This window comes from Cryptomeria japonica, chromosome 5 (genome assembly GCF_030272615.1).
Source record: "Cryptomeria japonica chromosome 5, Sugi_1.0, whole genome shotgun sequence".
Lineage (NCBI taxonomy): Eukaryota > Viridiplantae > Streptophyta > Pinopsida > Cupressales > Cupressaceae > Cryptomeria > Cryptomeria japonica.
In genome coordinates this window covers 923135791-923150487 of record NC_081409.1, presented here as the reverse complement: position 1 = coordinate 923150487, position 14697 = coordinate 923135791, and positions in this window count along the sequence as shown.

Below are 14697 nucleotides of genomic sequence, written 5' to 3'. Positions count from 1 at the left end.
ACCCTTCTATTGCAAATTATCAATTCATATTTGTGCTTTAATTCTGAAAATTAAGTGGTTAAGTGTCAAAACCCTAATTTTTAAAACCCTCTTGATTCAACCTTTGACCGATGATTTCACTGATCAAAACATCTCCAAATCAGCTGTAACTTTGGATTCCACAACAAAATCATAATATCTTTCATCCCTGAAAATTTGGAAACAAGTTGCGAGGACCATGTGCACCTCGAGCGCCATTGTCCCCAACATTTTTTCTGAAATTTCGGGAGCTAGATCTTACTGTATTTTTCTGCTAAAATCCAGAATCTTGGCTGATTTCATCAATTCTAACACTTTCAAAATTAAAGTCAAAGTTGGTCTAGTGATTGCTTGGATTAAGGCTTCTAATCATTCGAAAATTGTTGAAATCAAAATTTTGTGTCAAAATTGTGTTTCTTACTGTCCTAAATCTGAAAAGTGTGTTGGCATTCATTCAAAATTTCAGTGCTTTATTCAAATTCTTGCAATTTGTGACTTTTGAAATTAAGTATTTAATTGCAACAACTTTGATTTCTGCTTTCAAAATTGAATTTTGCGTGAAATTGAGTCAACTTTTAAATTTCAAAGCTTGCATTGCTCTTAGTATTCTCTCTAAAATCATAAAATTCAAAGTTTCAGTTTCCATCTCTTTTTCAAAATTCAAATTTTGCATTTTTCAACAATCTGGGTAGGATTCAATTTTGAGATTGCAACTTTAATTTGGCCTATCTACAGATCATAAAATCACTCAATTTTTTCATATTAGCTTTAAAATCATCATAACTTTCATCCCTGAAAATTTCAAAAAAAGTTGCGAGGACCGTGTGCACTCTGTTCGCCACTGTCCCTGACATTTTTTTCGAAATTTCGGGAGATTGTCGTGATTGCATTTAACAACCTAAATCTAGGAGATTGGCTGATTTTATTGAAATTTACTACCTCTAAATTCAAAATCTTCTCTCCCTCTCTAGTGCATGAGTTTTACAACAATAAGCCCTACTTACACTATTCCCGTTAGACGAAGCCTTAGAATTAAGTCTTTCCAAGGTTTAATTACCAAGGAGATGGAACCTAATTTGAATGGCCTTTTTAACGAGGACACGGGTAATTCCTCTAATCCTCTTAATGATGAAGAAGCTCTCCATGAGGTTTCTGTGGAACAACTTTCGAAATTGGATAACCAATTTGATGATTTTCAGCAATGGATGTCTCATGAGTATCCCAATAGTCAAGCTCTTTCATTAATTGAGGGTCTAAAACGTATGGTTCAAAGTGATAAGAATGGAATTGATATTTTGCATGGTATTGCACACATTGTGGATTTGAATGTGATGCCTATGAAGAGTTGTGCCGAAACTTTAGGTTATACACAACCTCCCACTCAAGTCAATCATTCTATTCCGTTGACAACTTCTATTGCTAGCATACCTACCTTTACATCAAACATAATGACTACTTCTATACAAGACATTCTGCCTATGATCACCAGTCATGGGGGCAATCCTTCCTCTTCAATTAACCCTCTTCCTTCATTCAGGGGCAATCCTTCCTCTTCAATTAACCCTCTTCCTTCATTCAATCCAACTTCTTCATTCATTCCTTCAATAAGTGTTCCTATTACATCTCCACAAATGAACATGACGCAAGGGGGCAATTCATTCAACCATTCCATTCCTCCTTGTAGTGCTCCTCTTTTCCAACCATCTCCTATGACTAACTATCATAGTGTCCTGCCACCTTACTCTTAATCAATACCTTCTTTCAATAAAATAATACCTCCATCACAATCTAACACGTCTAATATGAACTCCTCGACTGAAGCGACCATTAACAATCTTGCACAAACTGTCTCTTCTTTACAACAACAAATTGTCTCTATGAATCAATCTAAGTTTAGTGTGCCCACATTTGATGTTGTGAGCCCACTTTCTCTTGACATTGTTCGAGCTATCCCTCCTAAGCATGTTGAAATCCCGCATTTGGAGCTTTATAATGGTAAAGGTGATCCTCTAACACATGTTAAGACTTTTCAAACAATATGTACCAATTTTGCTTATGACCAAAGGTTGCTTGCAAAACTGTTTACTAGAAAATTAAGAGATAAGGCCCTACAATGGTATTGCTCGTTGCCTTCCTATTCTATTACTTCTTTCCAACAACTTGCAAATGCTTTTATTCAACAATTTCAAAACAATATAAGTCCTAAAGTTACTTTGATTGATTTAATGCATTGTAAACAAGGTGTTAAAGAAAAAGTGACTGATTTCATTGGTAGATATAAGCATTTGTGTGCTCAAATTTCTTTTCTAGTACTGACAATGATATTCAAAGAATCTTTATTTCTAATTTACAAAAAGATATTAGAGAAAAACTTCTATTTTCTGAGTTTACTTCTTTCCAACAGTTGTGTGCAACTCTTCACAATTATCAACTGACTGTGAGTCAAATGGAACAAGCAAATCCTATGGCTCTGAGTGATAAGGGTGATAGTAGTCAACAACCATTTGGGAAGTTTAAACTGAACAGAGAGTCCATTAAATTCAATGAAAACATCATCAACAACAATGTGAATGCAGCATCAGGTGTGCCTCCTATTTCTAAGTTTTTTAAGAAAGAAAGAAAATTTACTCCTTTGAATGAATCATTGCATAGTATTATGAAAAAGTTATTGGAACAAAATGTGCTTACTCTCCCTCCTATAAAGCAAATAGATCCTACAAAGATTAATTCACCCTATTTTGATAACAAATCTTTTTGTCAATTTCATCATCAACCTGGGCATGATACTAAAAAATGTTTTGCTTGAAAGGGTAAAATTCAAGATTTGATTGATAATAATACTATCTCTATTTCAAGAGTGAATGATAAAGGCAACACATCTGTAGCTCCTTCTAACCAAAATCTTAAGATTTTTATTGATCTATTACCTTCTCATACCTCTAATGTGATTGAGACTAATGATTCCTCTTTCTCATCTGATGGTCTTGTGTCTATGACTCCGAATGTGATTAACTTTGTAGAGCAGCAAGAAAACCCTAAAGAACCTTCCATCACATTTGATTCTAGTGAAACTGTTAGGGCACCTGATGGTCCTTTATACATAGTTGCAAAAGTCAAGAATACAGCTTGCCATGGAGTGCTTATTGATCCTTCTTGCATGGTTAATGTTATTACTGAAGAATTTCTCTTTACTTTACAATTGAATCAAGTGATCTATGACAAAACAAATGTGGTTGTGAAATTATTTGATGCATTTTCTTCTCCTGCAATTGGTTCTATTACATTACCTATTGAAGTTCATAACAAATTCCTTGATGTGAACTTTGCTATTATTCCTTCGTCCGAACAATTTCGTGTGAAGCTAGGCTATCCTTGGCTATCTTCCATGAAAGCTATTGCTTCTCCTATTCATAAATGTTTGAAATTTCCCCATAATGGTGAAGTTGTTACTGTCAATCATAGTCTCTTTAAACCAGTTGAAAGAACTTCTAGCGTTCCTATTGATTATTTTTGGCCTAAACAATTCCAATCTCTTCCTCCGTGAAGTGATCATCTTTTCAAATCTTATCAAAAGTGGAAAACAGATATGATCCTATCTCTAAGTGAACCTAGAACACCCAAACTTGATATTCCTATCGTTCTTGAGAAGGAAGTTCTTCATTTGAAAGATAAAACTAATGTCTTTCCTCAAGAAGATTCCCAACCCATCCCTAAGGATGTGACTATGTCTATGCCTAATAAACTTTCTAAAGGTAGACCTATACCTCCTCGTCATGATGGACTTGGTCTCCTTCCTAAACCAAATATTCCTCCTTTATATGGAGCAGTTCCTCCTCCTTCCTTTTATAAAGAGAAGAGACCTTCCTCTTCTCCTATTATCCAGCCTAAGAGACCACAACCTAAACACCCAAGTGATAAGGATGAGAACATTCCTCCTCCTCAATCTTCTCCACTTCCTACTCAGACTAGATGAAATCGTTCTACGCGTGAACGCCAACGAAAGCATCATCTTAGAGCTCAGGCAGCTGCTTCTCAAACTTTGCAATCTCCAAAAACACCTTCAGCTAGTATTCTTCCATTTTCTCCTTAGCCGAAAATTGAGCCAAAATCTCCTAAACATAAGATGCATGATGGTTTTGATCCTGTGCGAGTTAAAGATCCTATTTTTATAAATCTTGATGATGATATAGATGAAAATGTTATTCATGCTGAAAATGTTACTTCTCTTGCTTCTGATAGTGAATATGAATTTGTTGATATTGATAACCATTTATCTAACGAATTTTCTAAAGCACTTATCCTAGCTCCTAGACAAGAACAACGTGGCTTGGAACATGAACATAGCCCTTGTTTGGATCTTGTGATAGCTCCATCTGTTGTGTTGAATGTTCCTCCTCTAGCGTGTTTCCTGCCTTCCCGAAATATTGATTAGCAAGATCGGGGGTGGATGACGTGCTAGACTAGTTTCATTAGCATAGAAGACTCTCTCCTCCTCTCTTTTGTTACTTCTTCTATGTGTTATTCTCATTCTTCTATTTGTTGTCCTTAGTGTTGTCTACTTGAGGATGATGCAAAGCATTGAGATCTCTTTTGGTCTCTCTCATGTTGACTCAAAAGACACATGTGTTCCCTTCTTCTAGGTGACCTTCCTTGATTGGGGAATGAAGAACAATTATGCATACATACATATGATATACATGAATTATCATACATCATACTGACCCCGTGGAAAGCGAAGTCACCTCGTGCTTTATGTTTTGTGTCTATTATCCTTGGGTTTATCTCACACTTGGGGGCTAAATCTTTGTGATAACGTGCTCCTTTCCCTTCTCATTTCTTATGTGTATCACTACCTTAAATCAATCACCCCCATTGAGGCATGTGCAATCGCTTTAACATAGGAGGGCATACACCCTATCTATCCCTTCAGGATACTTGAAAATTTCTTGGCGAACTTAGCTTTGCCTTGAAAATTTTTGGTATTTCTCTTGCATGAGTCATAGTGAGGGAACCTTACTACTGACAATCATGGTTCTCCCTCATGATCTTCCCTTTTACTTTGTCAATTGAAGTCGTAAGATCCTTAGTCCACTGGGGGCTTGGTGTGTCTTGCCTCCTTGACGTGGTGAAAGTCTTTCAATGTTGTTTCCTTGTACTTTATTGGAAGTATGGGCGTACGCTTATACTCCCACTAAAGTGGGGGCTAAATGTAACATCCTAAAATTGCGACACTTGCAATTTTGACTGCATTTGGGTCTTCACGATGGCGAGGCAACACCGAACCTGAATGGAGACCCCGAAACTTGTTCATGACACCAAAAACTGCATTTTTCTGCACCTTGGCATGATCCCTCCTTGCACCCTCCTGTCCTGGGAGGTCGGACCATGGCGCCCAGTGCCCTGGTCTTTCAGGACTAGGGCGCCCAGTGCCCTGGTCCCCCAGGACCATGGCGCCCAACGCCCTAGTCCCTGGCCCTATTTTGGGCCAGGTCTCTTTTGGGCCTCGGGTCTTTATGTTTGCAATTCGGGAAATAATGTTTCCTGGTCGGCCTAAGGTCAGAAAAATCAGTCTATCAGCAAGTATATAAACTACATTTCCTCTCCCATTTTGAGGAGGAAGGACATATCTGTACAAGACGCGGAAGCGATATTCAAACATTCAAGCATTTAAGCATTCAAGCATTCCTTCAAGCAATTGATCATTCTAAGTCTCCATTCAAGGCTAAGTGTTGCATTCAAGACAAGGATTCAACCATTGAAGAGGAGATCATATACCACATACAACATACAACATACAACAACATTTACACCTTCGCATGTAAGAATACAAACATTCTTACAACAAGGTATCAGTACTTTATTACATTACTGTAGCGTCTTAAAATTGTGATACTTGCAATTTCGACTGCATTTCGGTCTTCACGATGGCGACGCAACATGCAACCTGAATGGAGACCCCGAAACTTGCTCACGACACTGAAAACTGCATTTCTCAAACACCCTGGCCTGAACCTCCTTGCACCCTGCTGTCCCGGGAGGTGGGACCAGAGCGCCCAGCGCCCTGGTCCCTGGGTCCTATTTTGGGCCCGGTCTCCTAAGGGGTCTCAGGTCTTTTTGTTTGCAAGTTGGAAATTAAACTTTCCTAGTCGGCCTAAGGTTGGGAAAATCAGTCTATCAGCCCTAATTGACAAGTATATAAACTACATTTTCTCTCTCATTTGGGATAGATGAGGAGGATATGTGTACAAGCATGGAAACTATACTCTAGCATTCAAGCATTCAAGCAATTGATCATTTCAAGTCTCCATTCAAGGCTAGGTGTTGCATTCAAGTCAAGGATTCAACCATTGAAGAGGAGATCACTTACTACATGCTACTACAACATACAACAAACAACAACATCTAAACCTTCGCACATAAGGATACAAACATCCTTAGAACAAGGTATTAGTACTTGTTTTACATTACAATCATTTACATTTACAGCACTTGCTCATTTCTTGGTTAATTCCAAAACCGGGGTTTGACCTAAAGGCAAACCCCTAATCCCTAACCCCCCAATCGTCTTCGCTTTTCTGTGTGTAGGTTGCAGGTACGCGGCTGAGATTGAAGATCTGGAATCCTTGTGCAGAGACGAACAGATCCCACCTCGTTTCGCGGATTTTTTGAAGGACCGTGGCGCCGGGCGCCATCGTCCCGACAACTTTTGCTCAAATTTGCAGGACAGCGCCGTATCGACATTTTACTGCTAATTCCAGGTCCGCAGCTTCATCCTATAACCTGAACTCAGTTTATAAGCGAATCTTTATGACTTTCTATGCATTCCTAGCTTAATTTCCTTAACAACATTCTTTACAAAAGAGGGTAGCCTTGCTTTCCTAACCCTTGAAATTCATTTAGCATCCAATCTTACATTGTGTGGGATTGGATCTTATGAGTTTCAACCCCTCTTTTGAATGTAAAGTCTCTCCCCTAAGTGAAAACCATCGAATCCTAGCGAACCTCCCTTCTCTCTCCTCGGAGTTGGAAGAGGGGAGACCAACTAGGGTTCGATTGCGATTTTTCGCTTTACATTTTGGTGAACCCAATGTGAACATCCTTTTTGATTATTCATGCTTAGATCTGAAAATTGATTCCTTGTCCATGTTTGATCTTTTGCAAAATTTTAGAGGTGATTGCATGAAAACCCTAAATTTTCTTTTTGAACATTGAACTTGCGAAATATTTAATTGTTAATGCTTCTTTCAGATCTGCCCTTCTATTACAAATTATCAATTCATATCTGTGCTTTAATTTTGAAAATTAAGTGGTTAAGTGTCAAAAGCCTAATTTTTGAAACTCTCTTGATTCAACCTTTGTCCGACAATTTCACTGATCAAAACATCTCCAAATCAGCTGTAACTTCGGATTCCGCAATAAAATCACAATATCTTTCATCCCTGAAAATTTGGAAAAAAGTTGCGAGGACCGTGGCGCCGAGCGCCATCATCCCTGACATTTTTTCTGAAATTTCGGGAGCGAGATCTTACTGTATTTTCCTGCTAAAATCCAGAATTTTGGCCGATTTTATCAATTATAACACTTTCAAATTTACAGTCAAAGTTGGTCTTGTGATTGCTTGGTTTAGGGCTTCTAATCACTCAAAAATTATCGAAATTGAAATTTTGTGTCACAATTATGTTCTTACTATCCTAAATCTGAAAAGTGTGTTTGCATTCATCCGAAATTTCAGTGCTTTATTCAAATTCTTGCAATTTGTGACTTTTGAAATTAAGTGCTTAATTACAACAACTTTAATTTCTGCTTTCAAAATTGAATTTTGTGTGAAATTGAGTCAATTTTTAAATTTCAAAACTTGCATTGCTTTTGACATTCCCTCTAAAATCATAAAATTCAAAATTTCAGTTTCCCTCTCTTTTTCAAAATTCAAAATTTTGCATTTTTTGACAATCTTGGTAGGGTTCAATTTTGAGATTGCAACTTTAATTTGGCCTATCTACAGATCGTAAAATCCCTCAATTTTTTCAGATTAGCTCTAAAATCATCATACCTTTCATCCCTGCAAATTTCAAAAAAAGTTGCAAGGACCGTGTTGCACTCCGAGCGCCACGGTCCCGAACATTTTTTCTGAAATTTCGGGAGACTGTCATGATTACATTTAACAGCTTAAATCTGGAAGATTGGTTGGTTTTACTGAAAATTGCTACCTCTAAAATCAAAATCTTTTCCCTCTTTCTAGTGCATGAGTTTTACAACAACAAGCCCTACTTACACTATTCCCGTTAGAAGAAGCTGTAGAATTAAGTCTTTCCGAGGTTTAACTACCGAGGAGATGGAACCTAATTTGAATAGCCTTTTTAACGAGGACATGGGTAATTCCTCTAATCCTCCTAATGATGAAGAAGCTCTCCATGAGGTTTCTGTTGAACAACTTTCGAAATTGGATAACCAATTTGATGATTTTCACCAATGGATGTCTCATGAGTATCCCGATAGTCAAGCTCTTCCTTTAATTGAGGGTCTAAAACATATGCTTCAAAGTGATAAGAATGGAATTGATATTTTGCATGGTATTGCACACATTGTGGATTCGAACGTGATGCCTATAAAGAGTTGTGCTGAAACTTTAGGTTATACACAACCTCCTACACAAGTCAATCATTCTATTCCTTTGACCACTCCTATTGCTAGTATACCTACCTTTACATCAAACATCATGGCTACTTCTATACAAGACATTCCTCCTGTGATTACTAGTCATGGGGGCAATCCCTCTTCTTCAATTAATCCGACTTCTTCATTCATTCCTTCAATGAGTGTTCCTATTACATCTTCACAAATGAACATGACACAAGGGGGCAATTCATTTAACCATTCCATTCCTCCTTGTAGTGTTCCTCCCATCCAATCATCCCCTATGGTTGACTATCATAGGGTCCCACCACCTTACTCTCTACCTTCTTTCAATAACATAACATCTCCATCTCAATCTAACACACCTAATATGAATTCTTCAACTGAAGCGACCATTAATAATCTTGCACAAACTGTCTCTTCTTTACAGCAACAAATTGCCTCTATGAATCAATCTAAGTTTAGTGTGCCCACATTTGATGTTGCGAGTCCACTTTCTCTTGACATTGTTTGAGCTATCCCTCCTAAATATGTTGAAATCCCGCATTTGGAGCTTTATAATGGTAAAGGAGATCCTCTAACACATGTTAAGACTTTTCAAACAATTTGTACCGATTTTGCTTATGACCAAAGGTTGCTTGCGAAACTATTTACTAGAACATTAAGAGACAAAGCCCTACAATGGTATTGCTCGTTGCCTTCTTATTCTATTACTTCTTTCGAACAACTTGCAAATGCTTTCATTCAACAATTTCAAAACAATATAAGTCCTAAAGTTACTTTGATTGATTTAATGCATTGTAAACAAGGTGTTAAAGAAAAAGTGACTGATTTCATTGGTAGATATAAGCATTTGTATGCTCAAATTTCTTTTCCAGTGCCTGATAATGATATTCAAAGAATCTTTATTTCTAATTTGCAAAAAGATATTCGAGACAAACTTCTATTTTCTGAGTTTACTTCTTTCCAATAGTTGTGTGCCACTCTTCACAATTATCAACTGACTGTGAGTCAAATGGAACAATCACATCCTATGGCTCCGAGTGATAAGGGTGATAGCAGTCAACAACCATTTGGGAAGATTAAACTGAACAGAGATTCCATCAAATTCAATGAAAACATCATCAACAACAATGTGAATGCAGCATCAGGTGTGCCTCCTATTTCTAAATTTTTCAAGAAAGAAAGAAAGTATACTCCTTTGAATGAATCATTGCATGGTATTATGAATAAGTTGTTAGAACAAAATGTGCTTACTCTTCCTCCTATAAGACAAATTGATCCTGCAAAGATTACTTCACCCTATTTTGATCATAAAGCTTTTTGTCATTTTCACCGTCAGCCTGGTCATGATACTGAAAAATGTTTTTCTTTAAAGGGTAAAATTCAAGATTTGATTGATAATAATACTATTTCTGTTTCTGGAGTGAATGATAAAGGCAACACATCTGTAGCTCCTCCTAACCAAAATCTTCAGATTTTTACTGATCCATTACCTTCTCATACTTCTCATACTTCTAATGCGATTGAGGCTAATGATTCCTCTCTCTCATCTGATGGTCTTGTGTCTATGACTCCGAATGTGATTAACTTTGTAGAGCAGCAAGAAAACCCTAAAGAACCTTCCATCACATTTGATTCTAGTGAAACCATTAGGGCACCTGATGGTCCTTTATACATAGTTGCAAAAGTCAAGAATACACCTTGCCGTGGAGTGCTTATTGACCCTTCGTGCGAGGTTAATGTTATTACTGAGGAATTTCTTTTTACTTTGCAATTGAATCAAGTGATATATGACAAAACAGATGTGGTTGTGAAATTATTTGATGCATTTTCTTCTCCTACAATTGGTTCTATTACATTGCCTATTGAGGTCCATAACAAATCCCTTGATCTGAACTTTGCTATTATTCCATCTTCCGAACAATTTCATGTGAAGCTTGGCTATCCTTGGCTATCTTCCATGAAAGCTATTGCTTCTCCTATACATAAGTGTTTGAAATTTCCCCATAATGGTGAAGTTGTTACTGTCAATCATAGTCTCTTTAAACCAGCTGAAAGAACTTCTAGCGTTCCTATTGATTATTTTTGGCCTAAACAATTCCAATCTCTTCCTCCGCGAAGTGATCATCTTTTCAAATCTTATCAAAAGTGGAAAACAGATATGATCCTATCTCTAATTGAACCTAGAACGCCTAAACTTGACATTCCCATCATTCTTGAGAAGGAAGTTCTTCCTTTGAAAGATAAAACTAATGTCTTTCCTCAAGAAAATTCCCAACCCGTCCCCATGGATGTGACTATGTCTATGCCTAATAAATCTTCTAAAAGTAGACCTATCCCTCCTCGTCATGATGGACTTGGTCTTCTTCCTAAACCAAAGATTCCTCCTTTATATGGAGCAGTTCCTCCTCTTGCCTTTTATAGAGAAAAGAGACCTTCTTCTTCTCCTATTATCCAGCCTAAGAGACCACAACCTAAACACCCAAGTGATAAGGATGAGAACATTCCTCCTCCTCAATCTTCTCCACTTCCTACTAAGACTAGACGTAATCGTTCTGCACATGAACGCCGACGAAAGCATCGTCTTAGGGCTCAAGTAGCTGCTTCTCAAAATTTACAATCTCCAAAAACACCTTCAACAAGCATTATTCCATTTTCTCCTCAGCCGGACATTGAGCCTAAATCTCCTAAACATAAGGTGCATGATGGTCTTGATCCTGTGCGAGTTAAAGATCCTGTTTTTATAAATCTTGATGATGATATAGATGGAAATGTTATTCATGATGAACATGTTACTCCTCTTGCTTCTGATAGTGAATATGAACTTGTTGATGTTGATAACCATTTATCTAATGCATTTTCTAAAGCACTTATCCTAGCTCCTAGACAAGAACAAGGTGGCTCGGAACATGAACATAGCCCTTGTTTGGATCTTGTGATAGCTCCATCTGCTGTGTTGGATGTTCCTCCTCTAGCGTGTTCCCTGCCTTCCCGAAACATTGATCAGCAAGATCGGGGGGTAGATGACATGCTAGACTAGTTACATTAGCATAGCAGATTCTCTCCCCCTCTCTTTTGTTACTTCTTCTATATGTTATTCTCATTCTTCTATTTGTCGTCCTTAGTGTTGTCTACTTGAGGACGATGCAAAGCATTGAGATCTCTTTGGTCTCTCTCATGTTGACTCAAAAGACACATGTGTTCCCTTCTTCTAGGTAACCTTCCTTGATTGGGGAATGAAGAACAATTATGCATACATACATATGATATATACATGACTTATCATACAGCATACTGACCCCGAGGAAAGCGAAGTCACCTCGTGCTTTGTGTTTTGTGTCTATTATCCTTGGGTTTATCTCACACTTGGGGGCTAAATCTTTGCGATAACGTGCTCCTTTCCTTGCTTATTTCTTATGTGTATCACTACGTTAAAACAATCACCCCCATTGAGGCGTGTGCGAGTGCTTTAACGTAGGGGGGCATACACCCTGTCTATCCTTTCAAAATACTTGAAAATTTCTTGGCGAACTTAGCTTTGCCTTGAAAATTTTTGGTATTTCTCTTGCATGACTCATAGTGAGGGAACCTTACTACTGACAGTCATGGTTCTCCCTCGTGATCTTCCCTTTTACTTTGTCAATCGAAGTCGTAAGATCCTTAGTCCACTGGGGGCTTGGTGTGTCTTTCCTCCTTGACGTGGTGAAAGTCTTTCAATGTTGTTTCCTTGTACTTTACCAGAAGTATGAGTATACATACTCCTGCTAAAGTGGGGGCTAAATGTAGCGTCTTAAAATTGCGACACTTGCAATTTCGACTGCATTTCAGTCTTCACGATGGCGACGCAACACCAACCTGAATGGAGACCCCGAAACTTGCTCACGACACTAAAAACTGCATTTCTCAAACACCCTGGCCTGAATCTTTATGACTTTCTATGCATTCCTAGCTTAATTTCCTTAACAACATTCTTTACAAAAGAGGGTAGCCTTGCTTTCCTAACCCTTGAAATTCGTTTAGCATCCAATCTTACATTGTGTGGGATTGGATCTTATGAGTTTCAACCCCTCTTTTGAATGTAAAGTCTCTCCCCTAAGTGAAAACCATCGAATCCTAGCGAACCTCCCTTCTCTCTCCTCGGAGTTGGAAGAGGGGAGACCAACTAGGCTTCGATTGCGATTTTCCGCTTTACAATTACAAACATTTACATTTATAGCATTCTCATTTCTTGGTTAATTCCAAAACCAGGGTTTGACCTAATGGCAAACCCCTAATCCCTAACCCCCCAATCGTCCTCTCTTTTCTGTGTGTAGGTTGTAGGTATGTAGCTGTAATTGAAGATCTGGAATCCTTGTGCAGAGATGAACAGATCCCCCTTCGTTTCGCAGATTTTTTGGAGGACCGTGTGCACGTCGGGCGCCATCGTCCTGTCAACTTTCACTCAAATTTGTAGGACAGCATCGTCTCGACATTTTACTGCTAATTCTAGGTCCGCAGCTTCATCCTATATTCCTATCTCTATTTATAAGTGAATCTTTCTCACTTTACATGCATTCCTAGCTCAATCCTTCTATCTACATTCTTTACAAAAGAGGGTAGCCTTGCTGTCACAACCCTTGAAACTCATTTAGAATCCAATCTTGCATTGTGTGGGATTGGATCTTGTGGGTTTCAACCCTTCTTTTGAATGTAAAGTCTCCCCTAAGTGAAAACCGTCAATCCTAGTGACCTCCTTTCTCTCTCCTTGGAGTGGTGGGGGGAACACTTAGGGTTCGATCGTGATTTTCCGCTTTACACAATGTAAAATTCATTAGCATGATTCTTGGATACAAGGCTACACATGCCAGCAGATTAAACTATGTTTCTAGCTTACGTATCAAAAGTGCTTATGACATGGTAAACAACAATGCAAAGACTAACATATGCAAATGGTTAAAAGATGAGCTAATAGACAATCTGAAGAAAATAAAAGGGGACAAGAAAGGGACATTCAGATTTGGCAACTTACTTGTATGCTTATTTCTATATATCACCAAGGAAGTTCCTAGTATTGGTAGAAAGGATTTTGGATTTTACATACCGATAGGAAAACAACTTCTATTTATTCTAAAAAACATGGGAGATGATAGGGAGAAGAACATAAATGAACATTTTCAGGCACTAAAGGCTAAGATGAAAACCAGGATAAGGTTATCTCAAGCTATAGTTGATAAGTATCAAAAGGAAATATGATTTGTCATAAAGAAAGATAAAATCTGGATGGAAGCAGTGATCCCAAGGATAGTTTGGGTTACAGAGATGGGCTATGAGGCTAATGAGAACATAATAGAAACCTATGCAAAAGCACTTCTAGAAGCCCCCAAAGAACCAACAAAAAAAGTATTTGGAAATGCGGAAACAATTGAAATTAAAATTCAATCACAAAAAAGAATAAAGAAAATTGAACAAACAGTTAGAAAAGGAACAAGGCAGACAAAAGCAATCAAGGAAGACATATTGTATAAAACTGGTATTAAGGAGAGCGACTTAGAAGGATTACAACTGGAAACACATCTTTCACCGGTTGCTACCTCCTCTGACAGTGAAATACTGACAAAGTTTAAAAGGGTAGAAAGAAAAAGAAAACCCTCACCGGTACCCTCTCTTGCACCTAAGAGAACAAGACAGAAACAACAGGCAGTTAGGCCTCCGACAAAGAAGATGACTCCAAGAAAGAAGAAAGAAAAATAAGTTGTCCCTCCACTTGACAATCTTCTACATAAAATAACTGAAGATGGTAACTTATCAAACATTAGCAAGTTGTATAACACATTTTCAAATGAAGAAAAAGAAAACATAGAAAACAGTTTTATCATACACTTGGATATCTACAAGAAATTTTTGATTGAGGTTGTAGATGATTTACCCAATGACTTGTATAGAAGGTTAGAAGCAAGAAGAGTAGAAATTGTTGAACTAGATAAAAAGATGAAGATAGAAAAACTACTTGCAGTTCACCCAATGAATTCAATAGAAGAGATTAAGTAACTAATAAGTGAGGCA